The sequence below is a fragment of the Cygnus atratus genome, chromosome 6 (genome assembly GCF_013377495.2).
Source record: "Cygnus atratus isolate AKBS03 ecotype Queensland, Australia chromosome 6, CAtr_DNAZoo_HiC_assembly, whole genome shotgun sequence".
NCBI classification, from domain to species: Eukaryota; Metazoa; Chordata; class Aves; order Anseriformes; family Anatidae; genus Cygnus; species Cygnus atratus.
Window position 1 is genome coordinate 18823595 of NC_066367.1, and position 23408 is coordinate 18847002.

General features: G+C 37.7%; 1 protein-coding gene and 1 long non-coding RNA gene across 6 annotated transcripts in view; one reads left to right on the forward strand and one right to left on the reverse strand.

Annotated features, from left to right (window-relative positions):
- The window catches only part of LOC118258840 (neurabin-1-like), a 122727-nt gene that overhangs the window by 14044 nt on the left and 85275 nt on the right, over positions 1-23408 (forward strand). For all 5 annotated transcript variants that reach the window (XM_035567935.2, XM_035567965.2, XM_035567944.2 and 2 more), the window contains exons 4-5: positions 3607-3670; positions 9807-9865. The gene's annotated coding sequence lies outside the window, so the exon portion shown is untranslated. The remainder of the gene's footprint in view (positions 1-3606; positions 3671-9806; positions 9866-23408) is intronic.
- LOC118258926 (uncharacterized) overlaps positions 1-23408 on the reverse strand; it is a 41489-nt gene that overhangs the window by 6618 nt on the left and 11463 nt on the right. Inside the window, exon 2 of the long non-coding RNA XR_004781915.2 lies at positions 15691-15776. This is a non-coding gene — a long non-coding RNA (uncharacterized LOC118258926). The remainder of the gene's footprint in view (positions 1-15690; positions 15777-23408) is intronic.

Below are 23408 nucleotides of genomic sequence, written 5' to 3' on the forward strand. Positions count from 1 at the left end.
CAACGCAGAAACACCACTTCAGTTATTCATGACTCGGAAACACGATTTACCCGATGTCTGCCTCCCCCTCACCCGCCACCTTAAATGTCTAGATTTACTTGGCCTGCTTTATTTCACTGATCTGCAATATGTTATATACCAAAATTAAAAGAGCCAATCTGAAACTGAATCATCTCCACCACAAAAATTAGAAGAAGTGTTTAATAATGCTGAGTCCATAAACTCAAAATATCTTCACGTGGAGAACAAGATAAGGAATAAATTAAAGAAATGCTTTGCAATTACATTTTTTTTTCCTTTGTAAAACTGAACAGGGATTTTTTACTGAGAGATTTGGAAGGACAGCTTCACGAGCAACACCACTTTCCCAGTAATACCAGTATCTGTGCCTAACTCAGTAACTCATCACTTGAACCAAGTCAAAAAGACTTCTTCCCAACATTGTAGTAGCACTGGCAACATGAATTTCTACAGGCGTCTACAGTGACTTTAAGCCAGTATGTTATGCAAAACGTTTGTCCTGCTGTTCTACCATCCCTGCTAATTCTGTTCTCTCTCCCCCTGCTCTTGGTTTTAGTGAATGAAAGAAAGTAGCAGAGCTGCTACTCAGCACAGTCAAGAGCAAGAAATTACCACAGAGCATCTAGCATTATGCAGTAAGCAACTTTTCTCAAAGTCAGGATGGTATCTGTACTGGTTTATACAAATACGATGCGTAGGAATTTATTGAGGAGTCAAAATTTGTCAAAACCTGTCATCTATGAAGAGATCTAGGTGGTCTATAGTGCTCTTTTCCTGCGAATGCCATGTTATTTATCCCATGAGTCATTCCATATGAAATTATACATTTCCACAGTATTTCAGCCTCTGTCTGTGGACAAACAAGCAATCTACAATGAAACGTACTTTTCAAGCTACTAAGCTACTAGTCACGAGTGGGTTTATAAAGAGTATCATGAGTTCATGATGCCATTGAAAAAAAGGGCAGGCAGCACCTGATACTGCCTTAGGAGTCCAGAATTTCAGGCAGAAATCAAGTTACCAGCTGTGTGAGTTTCTGCCTTGGAAGGTGTGCAAGGTCAAAGTTAGATAACTTTGTAATGTCAACACAATGGGAATTCTGGAGGGTTGTACCTTTGAGGTGTTTTCTGTAATAGCACCTTAAATCTAAACAGAGCAAAAGGTCATTAAAACAAGAAAAGAAGTCATTTTTGCTTTTCACTGATGTGACGTCAAGTTAGCTGTAATGTGGAAAAAGATATTGCATTTTTCGTACTGAAAATGTATCACATGCAGCTGCTGCTTAATTGTAAAGGGCTGTGGTAGATGTTTTTCTTTTTTTTTTTTTTTTCCAAATGGAAACAGATAAGATTCTCAAGTGAAAAAGAAGCATGCCTGCACATATGGCTGTATTTCACCGTCTTTTAAGAATACATGAAGTACTCTGAAAGCAAAGACAATGTCTTTGTCGTTATTTAATGTGTGAAGAATATTGCATCTCTTTTCCCCAATTGCCAGTGTACAGAATGAACTCTCAGAAAATGTTGAAGTAAATCCTTCATTTGCCATTATGATTACTTCTTGGATAAATTATGGAGTTTTAATTTCTATATCAATTTTTATCAGTTTCAGATTTCAAAAAATAAATAAATTTTAAAATCATCAATAGAAATATCTACTTTGGCCATCTAAAGCACTTCTTTATGTTTTCATATTTTGGCACAGTCATTAAAAAGGTACCATTTTAAGTTTCACTGAAAAATAACACTTTTTTTTTTAAATACCTTTTTAACCAATGGTAGTAACTATTCAATATTTTAAATAGTTCTTTAAGAGACTGGGCAACAGAATGAGACACCTGATCTAGCTTGGGTCCTGGGAGCAATCTCCCAGCATTAGAGCTGACCTGCGTGTATTTTGATTAGCTCGGTGAGAGCCCCAGCCTTGTCCAGCTATTCTGTTCTCTTTTGGAAATAATGCATGAGGCATAGTAATTAACCTTACACAGGCCTTTCCCTTGCTGTGTATTAATCACATTTGTGTGGGGTACACACAGGATATTGGTATAAGATTTCCCATTTCCAGGTTGGTTTGGTTGTTTTTCTGTTGTTTGGTTGTGGGTTTTTGTTTGTTTGGTTGGTTGGTTTTACATGTGGGAGGACAACTCCTTCCTAATCTCCTTTTATCCATGCCATTGTACCTCTGTATGACAGGTACAAAAGACAGTGGTCACTGAAGACAGTTACTGTTATGAGGTGACATCTCCCTAAATGTTACCATAGGCAAAAAGAGCTTCAACAAAAGCAAAGTAAATAGGCTGCTTCTTGGCCGAGCTTGGAGAGACACCTGCCAAGAAGACAAGGAGCTTTCAGAATTGTAAACGGTGCAAACGAGAAATAAATGAGTTATAAGCCTAGTGTTCTCCTCAAGCTGTCCTCCTCCCCCTTGGTTGCGGTCCAGCAGCTTTTCAGAGATTTGTTTTCAGGCCAATAAAAGTTCTCTTCTTCCTACCTCAACCTAGGGCCACATTTGGGCTAGCAGTAATCCCCTCATACAGGATGTTCTTTGTGTCCCTGCAGCCTGTACGTTCAACAGGCTTGAGAAAAGGAAGCAGTACTCCTAGTAGGCTGGAAAACAGCAGGAACATGTGAGATCTGGCAGATTTCCTGATAGAGCCCAGAACCTGGTGCTTGATATCCTGAGCCTGTTTTAAAAGAGAGCAAGGCAGATGGAAAAAGACAGTTTTCAGCTTCTCTCATCTATCAGACCAATCAATAAGGAGTTTCAGAAGTTCACGTCTTTTCAAAATCCAGCTTCTACAGCCAATTGTCTTTTATGTGTGAAGCCCTAAAGAGAGGATTTTTTTTCATTCTGAAGCTCTTACCATGTTGACATATAACTTCATCCCCTACAGGGTCTCTGAAAGTACAGCACCTGGCAGGTATATCCAGCAACAGTTCACATGGCCTGAGTCCCCATCATCCAGATTTGAGATTTGTTTGGAGCACTTCATGCTACTTTTTGGCCCACGGGTGAAGGACTTCCTGCTCACGAAAGTTAGAGCTCAGAGGAGAAACTGTTCCGGTCTCAAACTTGAGTTGAATGAAGATGCAGTTACAATGTACACCTTGAGATCACATCCAGCACCCCAGTAATGACAGTTGTTTATTACCATGCAAAACTGAAACAGTCCAGATCTGAATGGATGAAAGGAGCTTTTCATAGGACCTACACTTTTGTCTTGAAGAATCTTTTAAAATAAACAGCAAATCATGATTTTATTCTCAGAGGAAATGATGAAATAAAAATGCCTTAATAGACTACATGTATATGTAAACACATTTATGCTCCTTTGCAAGTATGATGCATGGGAGTACTCTCTGAGTTACAGCACCAAAGCAAAGCCCATTACATTTTTAACAGCCCCCCAAAAGCTATAGCAATCTCACTTGATCCCAGTCTAGCCATAAAGAATATATTTCTTTCCTTCAGAGTATTTCCCATTGCCCCTGTTTCCATTACCTGATTCTTCATTATTCTGTATTTCAATTACTTTTGTTGTGGACTCCAGTTTGAAACTGTCGTTTTGCTCATTTTCTCTTTCAGCTTGTTGGGACACCTACCTTCCTATGGCCACACCCTGCAGGACTTCGTGACCTTGCAATGATGGGTAAGTGCCATGAAACTGCCCCTGCCCATCCATTTCTTTCAGCACAACATTAAAATCCTGGGCTTTAGAATGTTTTGCTTGTCTGAACAATATTCAGCCCTCAGTGTCCTTATAGTTGATTGTGTGAAAGATGCTGTTCAACAGTTCTAGGAATTTTCCCATGCATTACTTTTCTTTGAAATACCCTCAGAAGAGGAGGATATTGGCTGTGTGTGTCATAGGGCTTCAGAAACCTTTGTTTTTCATCTCAGTCCACTGACCAAAGAAAGATGAGTCATTTTATTACGTCTGCTGTCTCCCATTGGTTTGTTTAGGTTTGCACCTACCTCTTCTGGATCAGAAGAAAAGATTAATCACACAGACATGCTGGTACACAGATGACAGAATGAGAAAGTGAAACACTGTTCTGAGTTTTGTCATGTTTTGTTACCTAAAGAGCTGTGTGCTAGGACTGGTTCCTTGCTCAGAAGGTGGTCAGCCCAGGCAAGGAGAAGAGGGTTCCAAATAGTACAGGACTTCACAGCTTGAGCTGACAGCATTTAAAATGCTAATTTCTGAAGAGTAAATTCAGTTTGGGAAAGAACAAAGGAAATTTAGTAATTGACATCAGACGAAGAGCTGATAGAAAGACTCTATGAGTGTTATGTTGTTTCCTTATGCAGTCAACCATTTAGTGCAAGAGAATAATATTATTAGAAGTACATTTCTGCATTATTTTCAATAAGAATATTAGAACTGCAACAGGGCCTTTTCATTTCTTTTGGGCAGGGGATCAAGATGAAGAGCAAAAGGTTCCAAGAGCTTAGTGCCAACACCATGCTTCCATAGGAATAAATCAAAATTATGACAGCTACTCCATAATGAGCGTCTTTTCATGATTATGTTCATTAAGTAAATGGATGAACCAGACACTGCTGAGAAAAGGCAATATTTGATGCACAGTTGATTGTCACTCTAAGTAGTACAGTACAAGATGGAACTTAACTGGTTTTGTTTTTTAAATTAACCTGAAAAGTCAAAATGTGCATCCATTTTTATTCTGTTATTCTGATTATAACAGAAGAGTGTTGCAGTTAGAAAGTTGTAGACAGCAGAATGACAGTCAGTAACTCTTATTAGATAGATGGGTGTTTTGTGTATAAAATTGCTATGTCTTATAGCACTTCTTAACTCTGTGCTGAAGCTTTTAATCAATGCTACTCAGCCTCCAAAGCTGCACCATTCTCTCCCACACCCTCTCAGGCTTGCCTTGCCACTACTTTCTTAAAGTGCTCTCCTCCTACAGGGGATCTGGTCAGCAATAGCAGCAGCTGCGGGAACAGTGTGTTCAGCATGCCAGACTGAAATTCATGTTTCAGGAATGTCTCTTGGGGGGGTTGAGCAATTCAGTCAGATTTCTAGTTAAAAGCCTTTCACTGTAACACAATTACCCTGCAGTAGAGAGGAGGAATGGTCAGCACTTGTTGGTACAAACGTACCTTGCAAAACCACTATTACGAAATCCTTCCTCAGGTGAAAATCCCACTGACAATGGGATTTATCTGTGATAGAATTACAGGCTGCTCTACTGGTGATATAAGGAAAAAAACAGAGCAATCAGCAATGTTTTATGTATTTTCAACATCAGTTTGCCCAAAAATAACATATTTTTTTTCAGTCTGAAAAGTAGTAACTAACACTGTCCAGCAGGACCCAGGAAGGTGGTTGGGGCCATTTGGAAAAGCACATATGTTATTTTTTTCTGGTTCTGACTGATTCTCATTATCATACAAAACACGGAAAGCCCTTGTAATGAATAGATCATCTGCCTTAGGCAGGTGGGGCATTCTCACTGACCAAGTTACTGATTTAACTGGCCTGTAGCCATCCAATTTGCAATTTCCATCACATATTCTGCAATTCTGGCTTAGTCTGAGTCATGGCCAGAAACAAGAGGAAACCGCCACTGTCTGGCCAAACTGTCTCATCTTGCAATACAAGTACTGTGTATTTTTCTGCTTTGTGATTCCCACAGTCAAGTCCTAGCCTCCCAGCCCACCAGGGAATAAAAGCAAGGGTATCCAAATTTGGTCCTCCTTAGACCACCTTTCTGCCTTCTGGTAAGTGAAATGAAGGCTCACAAAGAACAAGTGCAGCAGAGAATTTAGGCACACAAATACTAGTGAGAGTTGTATGAAACAGGGTAAGAAGAAAAGAGCAGGGGATGCTTTGGATGCTTTACAGATTATTTAGTCATAGAGCCAGAGACTGTGACAGTAATTAAAGCTTAGCGGGGGCTTGGGGAGGAGATAGGGCCAGATCACCGACAGAGTTATTTAAGGCATTTCTTTCCAACTGAGCTGATATCTAAGCAGAGGGAAAAGAGAAGAAGGAAAATCGAATAGGTGAGTAGTGGTGAAAGCAAAAAAATGGAGGGAAAAAATCTGAGAGAGGTAGTGTGGGAGATGGAGGAAAGCTGCTTGGAATTTGTCTCTCAGGACTTTCATGGATTCACTCAAAGAGCTCAGGACACAAAAGGTGGTTTCTTGTCTCAGGATAACAAACAAGCATTTTAAAACTTTGTACATGTACTCATCAGCAAGCAGTATGACAGTAAAACACCTAGGCTAATGTGCCAATCATCTGGTTGATTCCAGTAGAATCAACCAGAAAAGATAATAAAGCAGAGAGCTTAACCAGTCAGATCTACACAACCTCTTTCGTTTTGCAAGAATTAGTATCTAATGTTTGGTCTGACATGAACCTTCCTGGTCATGTAACTTGAGCAGTCCCATGGCAGCATAATTTTTCTGCTTTCTTGAGGAGTCCGGAACTGATATACTTTCAAAAGTTCATCTTGTAAAGGATTAAAGAGATGCAGCAGTTAGGGTCTGAGAAGGGGCAATCTGTAGACTTGTCAGACAAGTCTGTAACCTGGTTATAGGACAAAAAGAGAATCTGATGTGATAGCAAGGTTGCTGGTCTGGACAGAATGAGAAGGCAGAACATCTGAAACAGAAGGAAAAGAAAATTAATTCTTGTAATGTTAAATTTGAGCTAGTGATCCAGATGATACTTAAAGGAGCCATGTTCTTTTCTTCCAACCTACTACATAATAATAATGAATAGATGGGTTAAGTTAAATTAGGCTTTTGAAAGAAATGCTTTGTAGGTAAAATTAAAACGAGAGACTTCAATTCACAGTGCAAGCATGTGTAATCACTCAAAGGTACATGTGAGACAGCAGTGAATTTAAGCGCACTGGAAAGAAGTGATTTCTGGAAATATCTACCTACCTTTGTATAGGGGAAGAGCAAGAAAAACACAAAAAGCAGGTGAAAAAGACTAAGAAAACATGAAACACAGCCTCAAATAGCACTGGCAGAATGGTTGCTAGAAAAAATTCCATACATTTTGTGCTGAAGCCTGGTGAAGTTACAGGCAAAAGAATTTGCTTCTTCTTGTTCCGATCCTCTTATAAGCACAAAATCAGATCTTCATGCATTCTTCAATGCAGCTCTCTAAAGAGATCCCCTGCTCTTATCATTATCATTCCAACAGAAACAGTCCGCAGAATCTCAGACTCTGGATAACCATTTAGGCCAAGAAGCTATAACAATAATAAAAACCTTTTGTGTCCTTCAAAATGAGTCATGTTGTTCAAAAGGTAAGAGGGTTTTACTCACAGTGAATAGGCAGTGATGATTCAGCAATTACATTTTCAACAGATTGTCAAACAAACTGCACTGAACTATAAGAATGCATCTGCACTGATCTTGTGGAAATATACAAGGGGAGTTGTTTTTACATGACTAGAAATGAACGCATTACTCAGAACCAGAAGTACAAAAGAGAGAATGAGCAGCCAAGTTTCCCAGCAGACAAACCTAACAGATTTCTAAACCCTCTTGAAGTCTTCTTTGATTGCCATCCTGGAAGAACATTTTCATAAGCAGTTATCTGGATTTCTTTTAAACTAATGCATTCCCATCATTTAGCTCCAGGTCACTACTGAAGGCCTAAACCACACTGCTACCCAATTCTGTGCTTCCAGAAATACTTGAGAATATGTCAAATGTAAAAAATATTTGACACCGCAAAGTAGCACGTGATTAGTTGATCACAAATGGGTACTGGTCTGTCAGAAGTTTTGCATACAGAGATTTTTGGGAGATCCTTGAAGAAAAATAACATCTACCTTTGTAGCATGTAGTGGAAGGGTATCTTTTAGACAGATAGATCGATTGATCTCTACTACAGCAATTCCAAGCGAGTATGGTCTCTCTGGATTCCCATTAATTTTAAAAGGCCCATGTAGATAGTAATATCTATGTATACAATATAGAAATTTATAAGTCTCTGTGTGAATATAGAGCATTTTTCTATCAAATTTAGGAAGATCTGAATAAGACTCAGCTGCCTATGATGCAGTTCTCTTTGAGACTGGACCAGCCTTTGAGCCACATCCATCCCTTCATATTCAAATGAAAAGGGTACATTTAAATCAGTTTAAGTTATAACCACCACTTTATAATTTGAAAATCAGTAACAATTTATGGTATTTATAAAGGAAGCAGTACTTTTTTCTTCTGAGATACAGGTAAAGTGAAATTTTCAAGAAAACATGATATAAATACATTCTAAAAAACTTTTCCAGTTATACAAAGAAAAATAATGTGGACCCATATGCAAATGGCACTAAGTCAAGTATTTTTAGAACCATCCAACTAAGGGGTTAGAGTTCGAAGACTTTAAAATTCAGATTTATTTCTAGCTGAACAAAATATGTAGTGTTGACTTCCTGCTGCTTAAAAGGCACTGAGCAGATTCCACCAAAACAAATGGAAAATGCCCCCCAAGCAGGATCGCATAAGGCAGACCAGCCATGCTCCTGCACTTTTGTGTCCATTCTGCTTTTCTTACAGTTCTGCAATCTGCAATGTTCTGTTTTCCAGCAAGATGGAATACACCATAATGTGTTTCTGTGTATGTGTACCCACGCAGAAGCCTATGTGAATGTACGTAAATATTTGTCTGCACACAGTTATTTACGATAAATATATATAATACACTTTGTTCTACATATTAGCATTCAGGCTCTGGCTGCCAGATCAGAACATTTTATGTGTATATATTGCTTGGAAAATGACAAAAAAAAAAAAAAACAGCTGGAATCTTTGGCAAGCCAAGTAGTACTGCTCACAATCAGTATGTAGAAGGTTAAATTTAGAGTCAGAATTTGTTTTTGACATATTTTAAAAATAACTGACATTTGTCCTGGGAATGTACAATATTGAGCATGCATTAGCAATCTTTCTACATCTGAGCACTGTAGCAAAACAGAAAAAAAAAGGAAGAAAAGAAAAGAAAAGAAAAGAAAAGAAAAGAAAAGAAAAGAAAAGAAAAGAAAAGAAAAGAAAAGAAAAGAAAAGAAAAGGAAGGGAAGGGAAGGGAAGGGAAGGGAAGGGAAGGGAAGGGAAGGGAAGGGAAGGGAAGGAAAGAAAAGAAAAGAAAAGAAAAGAAAAGAAAAGAAAAGAAAAGAAAAGAAAAGAAAAGAAAAGAAAAGAAAAGAAAAGAAAAGAAAAGAAAAGAAAAGAAAAGAAAAAAGAAAAAAGATAAGAAAAGAAAAGAAAAAAGAAAAGAAAGAAAAGCTTTCAAGCAAAGAAAAAAAAAAGCAAAAATGCAACATGACTGTGAGATATGTAAACAGGAGAATAAGCTGCAGGGCACAAGAAGTAATCCTTCTGCTCTTCTATATGTTGCTTAGGCCACAGCTGAAACACCGTGTCTGATTTTGAGCACTGTATTTCAGAAAGGTTTCAGTGTGAGAGGACTAGGGAGTCATAATAACAGTCTTCAGAGATATAAAGGCCATTCTGAAGAGGAGAATAATAGTATGTGTTTTCCCTGTTTACTTTGCACAAGGCAAGAAATAATAAACCTGAACAAAGTTTGAAATTAGTCATTAAGGGGAAAAAATCTAATAGTACATATACTGGAAGACTGGAATAGATTGTCTGGGGAGATTGTGGGTTGTCTGTAATCAAATTCATTTAGGAAAAAATAAGGTAAATCTCTATCAGGAATTATAGAAATAAAACTGATCCTACTGCACAGAAGGAGGATAGGTTAGGTGACTTCTGGATTTTTTTTCCAGACCTACAATTCCGTGATTCATTGAGAGGAGTCATGTCATGCCAAGACGTGAACCATCTGGTAAGTTGTGAAATTTCCTGAGTGTACAGCGTCTGAAAGGACAGATTCTGGTTCTGTTCATATTCAATTTGTATTAGTTTCCTTTCAGCACAAGTTTTTGCACAGTTTAGGCATCTGTTTCTGATAATCTCTTTTTTGTTTAATCACTCACATACAAGGTTTTTCAAATGGATCTTTTGGATTTGCCTTGGAACAGCAATAGGCTGCTCTACTGAAATTTGCATCCTTTCAGATTGTTTTTATATAATATAGTAATATACATATTTAACAAGTAAATACTATTTTATTATGAAATAACTTAGTGCTTGAAAATTGGATCAAATATTGAGTTTATGGTTTAATGTCTTAATTACAGTTGCTTTATGTGGATTTTTGTACTGATTGTGCTACTACTTCATTTATTTGCAGTGTGTGTCTAAACTGATGGCCACTAGTAGTTTCATGCTGTCAACATGGCCCATAGCTGTTTCCATTTTCCTTCCATGTTCTTGTTTTTTAATCCTTTCTCCAGGCTTTTCCCTCACCTCCAGACTTACTAAGCTTGATCCACAAAGTGAATAACAGTGAAAAAATTCAAAAACAGTACTTGCCCCCCCCCCAGAATATAATTTTAAAGCAAACAATGATGATATAGAACTGTTGGAAGTGGAACATCATAGTAATAAAACTGACTTTTTCTTGACCTCAGATTTGCTTTTAAAGTTATGGAATATTTCCAGTTGTGTGGGTGTATAAAAGAAAGCAGGAACTCCAAGTACTAACTACACCAGGTTTAACTTCTCTTCCCACTCACAGAGCACCACTTACATATGAGCAGATCTAGGCTATCAAACTAACACACCAAACTGTTTTGATAGCCATGTGTTTTCTGTTGTTCTTTACAAGAAGCAGCAGTAACAAAACTATTTTCATTCTTAATAAATTATTGCCCAATTTCCTCATTAAATTAGTTAGTAATTAAGTCAGTCCAGGATTAGTTAAGAGTCAACATACCAGTAAGCAAAAACTATACTATTAACTTCCAGTTTATCTGTGTGATGCAGTACATTTAGCTACAAAATCAGCAGAGAGAACAGGATTTCTGTCCCTCTAGAACTCTGGTGGTCTAAAACTTCAAGCTGAGCATCCAGGCTCGTGTTAATTTGTGGTCCGACAATTAGAATGGACAAAAATAATAGACAAAAATGGACAAAAAATACTGGACAAACCGCATGGCTAAAAAGAACCAAAGGTACCATTATATGTATAATGTACTATCATCTGCAGTAAACTTAATATAAAAAAAGCATTAAGTCCAGCACATTCGTCCAGGCTTTACAATTGCCCTGCATGGACTTGACTCCTTGAATAAGGTTTAAGAGAAGAAGAATAGATCATATTCAATTTCTCTGTTTGTTTTTTTGTTTGTTTTTAATATCTTGCTGCTGATCAACATTATATAAAGATTGTAGAGATTCTCCATAAAAATAAGCAAGTGGTTTATTTATTGTGTGTAAGCAAGTAGGTATAAATCAATTTATCGCAAGTGTCTGTGGCAATCTGAGTGAAATGTAAGCTCATAGAATAGTATTATATTCAGCTAAAAATTAAAATCCAAATTAGTTGCAAAATCCTATCATTATAATGATTAAATCCATGGCTTACCTAAGCTTATATTTCAAATGAAATATTTCTGAATTTATTTTAAATGCTGTGACCAGACTACTTTACAGCACATGCTTAGTACAAAACCCCACTACTATAGCAGCCTGTCATCCTTCAGCCAGCAGCTTTATCTTTCACTAGATTTTAAAATGCTTTTTTGCCTTCATTGTGGATGTACAGTTGAAGCAGCATATTTCCCAGCAAGGCTTTAAAGCATAAATGCAAACTCAAATTTTCAGAAGCTGAGCCAAATTTAACCTTACTTCCATATTTGGATACTTACCACTATAACTGAGATAAAGAAAGTTAAACAAATCACTGTCAGAAAAGTCTTGCTGTTTTTCTCAGCGACAAGAAGTCATGAGGTGCTACAGTTCAACTATCTGTGCAATTTAGTCTGAATCATTTCTTCCTCCGCCCATGCCCTCCATGTGTATCCAGCAGCCCTCCAGGATGGGCCGTTTTTTTCAGGAATTATTGGAAGGGTATGTAGCGTTACCAGAATGTCACAAAGCCAGAACTAGGCTGGATAGTAGCCATTTACATTTGTGGTCCATGAGAGTCCCCATTTGTGGTTGAAGAGAAATACACAGTCACTCCATCTCCTTTTACGTTCTTGAAATCTGAACAGTAAGTAAACAGAAATTTGCCAGAAGGAATAACCTTTGTCAGTAGTTTCAGAGGAAAATGCTAAAATAGCATGCAGGAATTAGCCTTAGTGATTCTTCTGGAACAGAAATGTTACATTTGTCACTCTTCATCAAATCACTGCTTTGACCAGTCCTTCATTCAGCCTCTGACAGTGGCAAGTACTAGGTTTTTCAGAGAAAATACAAGGAAACCTTATATAGGACAATAACAAGGTACCTTATTATAGGAGTTTTTTCATTTATGGCCCAGTTGGCTAATTTGTATTGCCATCTGCTTTTATCTAGTCCATGGTATTTGTGGCTGTTCTTATAGTCCTTTAAAAATTAATTATTCTTTTGTTCAGTCCTGCTAATCTGTTGGTTTTGCAGATACCTCATCCTAGTGAACGTTTCAATTTATGTATACGTTGCATCTAAAATATATTTCAGGAGTTTTAAACATAGGGTTTTTTAATATATGATGGTTTCATCTCTGCTCTGCTCTTGGACTCTGAGAACTAGTAATTGAAAGTAACAAATCTGCTTTTTATATGTCTTCATTACCTGTTTGCTAATATTTGCAGGGCAATGCAGGCAGACTTTTCAGCCCTTCTCATTTGGACACCTATACAATGTGCTTTGTGTTTGATCCCTTTTCTTACTTCACCTGTTTTTTTGAGAGTAGTTGTTCAAAATTTGAATGTAATGTTTCAGAGGGAAAGAAAAATTGAAGTGTGTGTGCATGAGCAGCTTAGCTAAACAGATCTGCTGTGTAAGCCCGGTTAGCTGCACAGCATACAGGCAGTACTTAGGGTATGTTCACCAGCTGATGAGAACTTTCTGTCATGGGGTCTCTCAAACCTGTAGGTCCAGAATCTGGGCACTGGAGTCTGATGCCTTCAGAAAGCATTGATGTGGTGCCGATGGCTGAGGCATTGTTTGGATGGTGGGGAGCCATCTGTGTAGGTAAAGTGCAGTATCTTGTGGAAGCTTGATTTGGTCTGTTAAACCATAATCTGAATTGTTGTTTCTGTTTAAGGTTTAGTTGCTGTACCATCACCATCTTCTCTCAGGCTAGCCAGAAAGGGCCAGTGCAGTCAGTGTAGGCAAGAGCTAGGAAGCATTTGAAGTAAGAACTGACTGCTGCAGTCAGCCATGTCACAGTGCTTGAACACAGACTGAATGCTTTTATTGCACTGAAGACACAGGAAAGATTTACATCTTAGCTATACAAGTTAAAACACAGAAAGTCTGCACACATTGTGCTTCATTAGGGAGATCAATTTTTGTCTGGCAAGTAACTGGAAGTACATAAGATTACAAAGATAGACACTATAAAAATGTGATGACTAAAGTGATTTAGTGAAAGATCATACCATATTTTATCTCTACTGTTGCTAGAGCGGGTATCCCTGTGCTACAATGGGTGTGGCAAGGCTAAATGTTTTGTAGGGTGTAAATTGCATATTCCCAGAAGCTTCTGAGCAAAAGGAATGTGCCCATATGCTTTTTTTTCAGGCACCTTACCTTCTGAATATTCAGAGTACTTGTCATAGGTCTTGCTTAGACTAGTATAAAGTATGTGGAGCTTTCTTGTTGGGTTAGCAAAGCTTACTATAAGGAGCAAAAGGCAGATGGATATGAAGCTGGCTGCATGCCACAGAAACCAGTATGCCTTAACTGTGTTGACCCAATGGGCTGCCTAGGCCTGAACACCTCTTACTGAAGTTCATTTGAACTGACAGACTTAATGGTTTTAAATGTAAGTGAATAGATCTAACACGCAACGTATTGACTTGTATAGTAATTATCTACTACAGGCCCAGTTCACCAGATCAAAAGACAAAATCAAGACTCTTTTCATACATATCATGATATATCAATATTCTGATGGTTGCAACACTTCTTGCTCAACTGCAAGTTTCAAATTCATTTCTATACAGAGGAATTCTTACCACTTGACCAAGTAACAAATACAGTAAGGCTGAGAAACTTTTCATTAAATTGAACCCTCAGAAAAGATACTATAGGCTTTGGGGAGGTGATGCTAACTGCTTTTATGCCTTTCTTCTACCAAATGAAATATTGACGAAAAAGGTTGATGCCTGTTTGGCACGGGCTGCAGTCTAAGAATGACAACCCTTTGATGGCAACAGAGGATTTGCGCAGAGAATTCACAAGGTTTTTCTTTACCTTCTGGATAACTCTTCATCAACACACCTGCATCTTAATGAGAGACTGATGATCTCAAACTTAGTAAAAAACAGCCTAAATACATATATTCATTTTTAAATTAAGTGAAAATGATCTTGTCAAAATAATACAGTGGTCTCAAGAGTCTTAAAAGGACCTGAAAAGATTTACAACAGGCAAGCCTTTGTAACAAAAAGAGAATCCCTTCAACACAGTAATGTACTTCTTATGCTTAAGTAATAAGAATAGAGTGACGACTGAGAGCCAGTAAAAAATGATTTTATACATCTTGTAGGCAGTTTGAAATAACTGCATGTCAAGACTTGTTACACCACTGGGAACATACATGCTATTTGTGTGCAAGTTACAGCCTGTTATTTCTAGACCATTATTAGGTGTAGAATAGTTTTACTTCTCTGACCAGTCAGATATAGCTGAAGACTCTGAAGGAAATATAAACTACTTCTAGTTATGTGTGCTGAATTCAAATGTCTAAAAAATCAAAACATGGTATATTTCCAAGAACAAATATTTTCCAAGAACAAATATTTTCCAAGAAAAAAATTACAAATTTCCAGGTAAAAAGCTGTTTTAACTACAGGTAGTGCTTATATCTAAGGAACACTTTAAACCGTGAAGATGACCTAAAAAAAATGATAGGACTTGGCACAGATGTCTGCTTTATAATTAATTAATTTCTTTTGGGGAAGTATTTTTCATCCTGAAAAAAAATCCATATTACAAAAAGCAGATTATAATAACCGAACTAAAAACAAAAGTGACTGTTTGAATTGTCTTTCATTTATCTCATCTAGTTTAACGTCGTATATACTAGTAAAATACACTAATTTAATCCCCTGCTAGACAATTAATTTAACAACAACCAGCTCTTAAATAATCTTTTGATGAAAAGCTAAAACTGACTTACTGCCAGTAATGACAGGAGATTTCCACATGCAGAGAAAGAATTCGTATGTATCTGTGTCGATCACCTTGTATTAGTCAATTTGGTAACTGGGCAATTCATGTCAATTTTCAGGGGATCATTCCCTGAGGTGGTAATGCTGTTGCTTAAATATATATATATATACATACACACTCTTAAGTTGTTTGAAGTTGTTTGTTCTGGGTAAATTCCTGTAAAAGGTCAAATTTAAAGACTCTATGACCTTTGATTCAGAACAAAATTATGGTTCACAGAATCACTGGGGTTGGAACTGGAGATTGTCTAGTCCAGCCCCCTGCTCAAAGCAGGTTCTAGATGACTCATACCAAAACACCCCTTGCTGATTCACACTTCTATTCATTTTCTTTCTTTTTTTTTTTTTCCCACCCATTACAACATAGGTCTTAATTCACCTTTTCATGATATTTCCGAACAGCAGTGATAGGTGCCTTGGAAAACTTTTACAAAGCAGGTAGATGGTTTCTTTGGATTATATCACCTATTAAAAAAAAAAAAAAAGGTAATCATTTTCATTATTTTGTGATGCCCATGATATAAGATCAAACTGGAATCAACTTTGCTATGACATTATTTGTGCCCTTCAGCCTCTTCTGTCTACACAATTTGTTTCCTTTTTATTCTTTAATTTTGCTCTGTAGTCCTTGTATAGAAGCCATATTGTTTCAAGACCAAGATCTATAAATAGCTTAGTGCACTGAAGATGCACATGCTAAAGAGCAACACTTCTGGGATGAATATTTCACTCTGAGTAATGCAACAACAGTGGTTCTTCTCAGATGCCTGTAATATAATTACACATACTATATATCTGTGTTATTCTTTATAATATTACAAGTAAATACCAGTAAACAGACTAAGATTCCAATTTTCTAACCTCAGATAATAAGTAATGCTTCCTGTTTCTCTGTTGTTTTTCTTGAGGTTCCTTCCTCAGAGCTCAACACAGTGATGATGGGATACTTCCCCCTGTACCAGTATGGGAGTAGGGAAGGTAGTTTTCATTTGTTCTGCTGGCTGGAGTGATTTTTTTCAATCGTATGGCCATTTCCTTTTAGTGTATTAGAATTCTTTAACTTGAGCCAGATTAAAAGTGAACTGTCTATATAGCAAAGAATACTGAAGCAGAAGGGGTGGGAGGAACACCAGAAAATAGGGAGCGTGGAGGAGGAGCAGAGAAGTATTAAAAAGGGTTGTGGAGCACATTGTAGAAGAGGGCGAGAGATCATCAAATAGTCCTCCACAAATCTACTGTATTAACCAATTCCTAGGTTAGAGGGTTAAGTGGTATTTCTAGTTCTATTTTGTTACTCAAAGAAACTTCCTATCTTATTAGCCTCCTTTAACTATAGTATAAAACCATCATAGCAAGTGTTTAGTTGTGTTTGTTTTTAGAGGAATTGAAGAATGACTATGAGATATACACGTGACTAGATCCTAAGAATGCAAACAGCAATACAGCGATACTTCTCTAAATATATGAAAAACTTTTATGGAAGCATCTAAACCACTAGACTTTGTATCTAGCGTTCTTTGGAAAGAAGGATGAACTGGCTTGGCTTTGCCAGTCTGTTAGACATATTTAAAAGAAAGTCAAGAAAAGGAAAGAGTCCGAACAGACGTCATGAAAACTAAGAAGATAAGAAAAGTTGAAGTTCTGAAAAGAACCCTTTCACCGAGTGTGCTAATAAAGACGGTCCATCTCTTCATTACCATGCTACTCATCCACCTCTGTTACACTGCACAAAAGGGAAAAAAGCGGTCTTTATAGTTGTACGTGATTATATTTTCCTTTTGTATTGAGTTCAAAGTCTTTTCTAAAAAAGCAAGAGTAGATTGCTCACAATGTAATGGGCCATTCCCAGGAAATGAAAAAATGGCCTTAACGTTTTATATTAATACAATAGGTTATGTATAAAACAGGTTTTAAAAAGTTAATGCATATTAGCTTAGAACAGCCATATTTTAACACCATGCGACTGAAAGTTCCAGTAGAGCAGATGAATGGAACTACAGAAGAAAAAAACCAGCTATGACAAAGGGATAAAGGTTTAACTAAAAGGACTCAAATCTATATTTCAGGTGCCTCTTTACCTTCCATCAGGAAACGAGTTATTAGGAGTAATGAAATCAGAGATAGAAAATACAAAAACTTTTTAGATCCTTCTGTGCAAGGCGGCGACACTGGCCTTTACTTCATTTTATAATGATTCCTTTGAGTAGTGGTTCTGAAAAAGCTGTGAAACATCTTCCTGTTATTTCTTTTTCATCTTTCCAAACACTAGCCAGGAATAACCCCATCCTATTCTTTTCTTGGGTTTTTGAAACACATATTGACTGTAATGACTATAAATTATCTGGCTAAAGTGCCAGATTTATAAAAGTGTTAGAGCTCCTCTACGCTGCTACCAGGTGCCTCTGAGAAGGTGCAAGGCACGAGGCAGAATTTTACTTTTTCCATGCCTGCTTCTAGTTCAGACCACTGCAAATATTTAACTTCTGAGAATTTTGTAAGTTAGATGGATTTTAAGACAATTTCATGACATCATACTCTGCCTGATGGGTTATTTGTTCTTTCTTTACCAGAAGTAGCAGTAGATTCCTAGTCAACTTCAACGCTGATGAGTGTCTCCCTATAGTGACCATCTTGATGCTCAACTTCTGGGTTGTAATCTTCCCTAATAAGGGCTTTTAATTTTCATATACGGGCTTTTACTGAGTTCCATTAAAACCTGCGTATGTAAAAGAACCAACTGTAACATAGCTATGGTCAGTCATACTGTACTGTACTGTACTGACTATAAAGCCTCCACAAGTATTGAACCAGTAGAGGTGTGCAAAATGGGTTATTGCATGCAGACACACTGCAAAGCCAGTTAATAAACATTGCCATATCTGCATCTTCAGTACTTGTCTTTGGCTCTTGACCTAAGGAATGTAGTTGAGTGCCTTGAGGTGCTGCATGACAGAAATAAACTGGTACTACAGAATTTTATATCCCCGCTATAATCTTTTCTGTCTTCTAAACCAACACAGGAATAAAATTATGGTCTTGGGATGAAATGTCTTAAGAGCCACCAAAAACGCCTCTTCTTACCTCAAAATCTTCATCAGATCATCTTGAACTGAGCAGAGCCATGACAACTAGAATTGACATGGAAGTCTTTCAGAGAATCCAGAGAGGAGCTTCTGCAGTGGAAGATTCCAAGCTCTGGGATTTCTCATGGCAAAGATTACCAGCAGTCATACTAGATTTTTTGGAGGACTTTTGAAGATCTTGACATTTATTACATAGAGGAAACTTCTAAAAATTTAAGTACCATCCTCCAACAATTCTTCCTACCCACCTCCCAAAATCCACTTCAAAAAATACGAAGTATCTTTAAAAAGAGTTGCCAGTAGTCTGTTATCAAGCATTGGCTGACCTCACCTCTTTTGTTACCCTCTTCTTTGCTGATGGCAGCACCCAAATTTTATAGATACATACTACCATTTGGGTTTCCTGACATACTTTGCATTTGACTGGTAATTCCTGATATAAAAGTGACCTATATACAGCATTGTTTTTAGGGTTAGCAAGCAAGACTGTATATGCTCAAGATGATCTTGAGTAAAGGGTATTACAAAACTACAACCTTAATTAGAAATTTGTCTACTGTAGATATAAAAAATTACATGTTTACTGGTTCCAGCTCAAAAATTAGGTATTTTTTGTCAGAGAAGCTCACTGGTACATATGTTTCTTTAATCTACCTCACTAAACAAGGTGGAAGGCTTTCAGTTTCTTCTCTGTATCAACCATTCTTAGGAGGAAATTGTGTTTGACCTTCTAAATATCTGTTTTGTTTATGCAATGGTAGTTTCCAAGGTTCCAGTATGGATTGGGCACTTTGGATCTACACCATATGGCAGTTATATGCACACCATGGGAAGAAAACCCTTACCTTATGTGGTAAACAGCTTTAAAATCAATAGTACTTGAAAATTAGATTTTGGTTATTGTATCAGAGGTGAACATCTGATAAGATAAATATTGTATCTGATAGCAAACATAATACTGAAGTCAAAATGGCAGAAGACCTGGCCTCTCCCCTACTTTTCTAAGTAGTTTCATAAATCCAGTTTTTGTTTGCACAAATGGTACACATGGAGAGAATCCTTTTATTCCTATGAATGAAAGCATTTGTGTGCAAATGAACACATTCACATGCAAATGACTATATTTGCACAAGAAGCACTTGCCCACCTGCCACATGAGCCTTGGCTTTTCGACTTCCAGCTTCCAGCGTCTGGGGACTGGAGGTACAGAGTGAATAGGAGAATAAGAATGCCAGCAATATTTCAAAAGTTGAATGGTCAGTCACTATGAACAGCAAACAGGGAGGATAAAAGAAAGCAAAGGGAAAGAAAAATGAAAAATGGAAATGGACAGAGAAGATTCTTACAACTGCTCATATAAGGCAAGTAGAAAGACCGCTGCGTCCCAGAGCTGAAGCAATGGCAAACTGCAAGCAAGGAAGGAAGATGAAGTACTGAAAATGAAGTCAAGGCTTTTAACAGATTCCTTTGTTTCCCTTCCTATTTAGCACCTAAATAAATTGCCTGAAAGGATAAAATCTTTTCTGCAATAATGGAGTCTTACTGCACTGAAATCCTGTAGGTGAGACCCGGAGAGACTTTTAAAGTACAGGAGAATGATTTTTTTCCATTCACGTTATTTCCATTCTTTTTCACATATACAAATAACCAGCTCATAAGCAATAGAAGTGCTGTTGCTTTCTAGACTTCCTAGGGCTGCTCATGATCAGTGCTACTTTGACAGCATAGAGTGCTAATCTGTTTCTCCAGGCCAATTCAGCCATCTAGTAGGAAAAGTTTAACAGTGAATAGTGAAAAAAGATCTGAGAAGAGTGCATCAAGCAGCTGAGGACTTGCATCCTTAAACCCCATCTTATCAAAAGAAGCAAAACTATGCAGCTCATTTCTTACGTGTTTCTCATTAGACATTATATTCAGCCAAGAAAATACAGCATACATCCCAAATAAATCCTAACGATAAAAACCACAAAAAACGAAAACCAGAACCTGATTGCACTCCCAGTGGGTCCTCAGGAGCTGACTGCTGCATATGCAGCAGGTGGACATCCAGTGAAGCATGTAATCCCCCTACGGTAAACTAAGTGAGCAGGATCTGTGGATACAGAGGCAGCCTGCCAAAGTACGGCTGCTAGGTGGCCGATGTGTTGTATCTCACAGGAGTCTTCCTGCACCTAGCAGAAGATTTTGAGGCCATGCAGCCCCCAGAGAGTGTTTTTTCTTTTTAATTTAAAATGTGTGATTACCCCTTACTTTCTGCCACCTGTTCTGCTTATAAACTTCTTCAGAGCCCCTCTCTCTGTCTAATTTCCAGCAAGCTGTCATGTTACCCTCACTCAGGGAGCTACCTTCTCCCCTAGGCGTTGGGATGACTCATGTGCACTCATGTGTGCAGAGTGGCAGCTGGCCCTAAGGCCAGTCAGGGATGTGACCCATTTATCAGTTGCTTAATTTTCTTGTAAACTCTGAACCCTGCTAAAAGAAAGTTGATAACTCATGTGGAGCTTCACTTGTAGCAGCATTTCTGTCAGTTCTCAGAATCCCCTACCTGTTAGAATGCTTTCTGGGAAGGTACAGTCCACAAAAATGTATGGAAAAACTAGGAACTCCATTAAAATTTCCCACATTTTCATCTCAAGACATTATTTCTACAGGAACCGCAGGTGCAAATTCAGGCAGCTCCCTCAGACAAAATCAGATGTGTTCTTTCTGAAATCATAGCTTGGCTACTGGTCAGAGTAGCCATCCATATCCACACGCTCCTCCTCTTCACGTTCCACCAACTCGTCAGACAACAAAGCCTGTATGATGTATATCACTTAATAGGCCTCTTAATTTCATGTTACTAAACCCTCATCAACATAATTTCAGCTAGTACAAAGCATAATCTCTGTAAACATTGCTTCAGGGTTTTTGTGGAAACCATTACAAAACTCCACAAGGTATTATTGTCCAGCAATGATGCTGCTGCTGCAAAAAGGAAAGAATATGAAAACATTTTAAATAAAAAAAAACAGTTGTAGATGCCAAATAGACATTATAACATGAATCTTTTAGGAGAAGCTGCCAGAGCATTTTAGTATGGGGTTTAAATGTGAGATTTATACTGCAAGAACAAAGAGCACACTCCAGAAAAGAGATGTGGTTGTCACTTTGTAAGGTTCTCTGAATGCCCCTGAACAGGCTGAATGAAGATGTCCTGATATCTGTCAATAATTTGAATACCTCTGCTGCTTGAAGCAGATGCAAAATTAGATTAAGAAAAAAATACAGAAGTCTCAGCCTTTGATCTCCCAACTGTTTTGCAGATCCAGACTTGAAAGCCAGCCAGTACCAGAAGTGCTAATTTATTGCTGGATAAGTTCATTTCATTTCTTCATAATATTTCTGGCTATCCATGTATATATTTCCCAACATGATGCACAAGACACATCAGGTGAAACTTGTCCCAGTTTTCTCACACTGAAAATTCATAGAGATATCTGGACACCTGGTTAGTTTGGATGATTGAAAGACAAATACTGAACCACGTGACATCTCCCTATCACTAAGGTTTCAAACAAAAATTAAGGCAAGTGTAAATCTGTACATCAAAGATTTATTGATGGCATCATACAGAATTTCAAAACTATAATAAAGGTTGTGCTTATCCTGATTGCCCAGGCATCAGTCACATGCAATTGCTAAGCTCCTTTGCAGCACCAGTTTAAACAATTCTGAAATATTAGATGACAAGAGAGATGATTTCAATATAGAGTGTGTTGTTTAATAGAGATTCATCATTTTTTTCTCAAAAAAAAAAGAAACCAACCTCATAATGTACCATCATTGTGGTCACTGCGTGTCCACTGCAGGGGTGAGCAACAGCTGTGCTACCAATTGTAGATTTAGGCAACTAGACCAAACAATCCCAAAAGATCTAATGAGCTGAGCCAGATGCTAAAACCATGTAATCAAAATTGTCCCTTCACTGCAAGCTTGACCGCTGTCTAAGAATAGATCTTTCTAGTAATGGCATTTAAGAAACCATACATGGTTGTACTTATATACGGACAACAGCGATTTTAATGTAGTTAGCAGAGGACCAGTAAGGCATGATTACAGTAGCCTAAGCAATGAAACCCTGGGCAGAAAAAATGGACCATTCAGTTTATTTAAGGAATGCACATACAAAAAAGATAAAGCATGTGAAAAAGACGTTCTTGACCAAAAAGAACAGAATTACGTGGGATTACTGATTATAAATCAATGTTTTTCATATTTATCAGAGAGTCACAGTAAGCAATCTGTACCATCACTGTCCCAGATGCCCTCTAAAAATAAGATGCAGTAGTACAGAAGTAGCCAGGAGTGGGTTGCTTAGTGAATGCTATAGAAAAAAAATAGTTCTAGCATTGTTGCATGTATTCTAATAACGGCTATGTTCCAGCCATTCTTTAAACATGTGTTTGACTGAAGTGGGATTTATGCACAGGTACATCTTTCTGTCACTTGTTGAAATTCAGCCCAAGAGAGTAGCAACCAGTAGATATCGTCTGCAATTTTCATGCTGTCCTGTACACACACAAAGACATTAGTACTTTCTTTGTATGTTCCTCAGAAAGAACCAATTTCTACTGGTTTGGTCATATTACGCAAGCAGGCCTTTCAGGGTGGCATGGGAGGGAGGTTTGTTGATGTGACTGAATGAATCTCAGCAGCTTTTTAATAATAAGCATACACCCACATTCAGAGAGATATGTTAGCAGGGCAATAGCTTCCCGGTATAGCCACAAGACATTTACAACATTTAATAAGAAGCGTTTCCAATCAACATTTGGATGAATTCAGGGGTGTTTGGTCACTGGGAAACTTGGTACATTCTTGGATTTTAGCACATTGTCTTCAAAATATTCCAGGTTGACAGCATGTGGAGGCAAGTCTGCAGGGACTGCCTGGGTAAGTGAGTTGAACTAAGATACAGGTCGCATTTCAGGAAGGAGGTTCAGACAATGAAGGCGGTTCTGTTGCCTTGTTT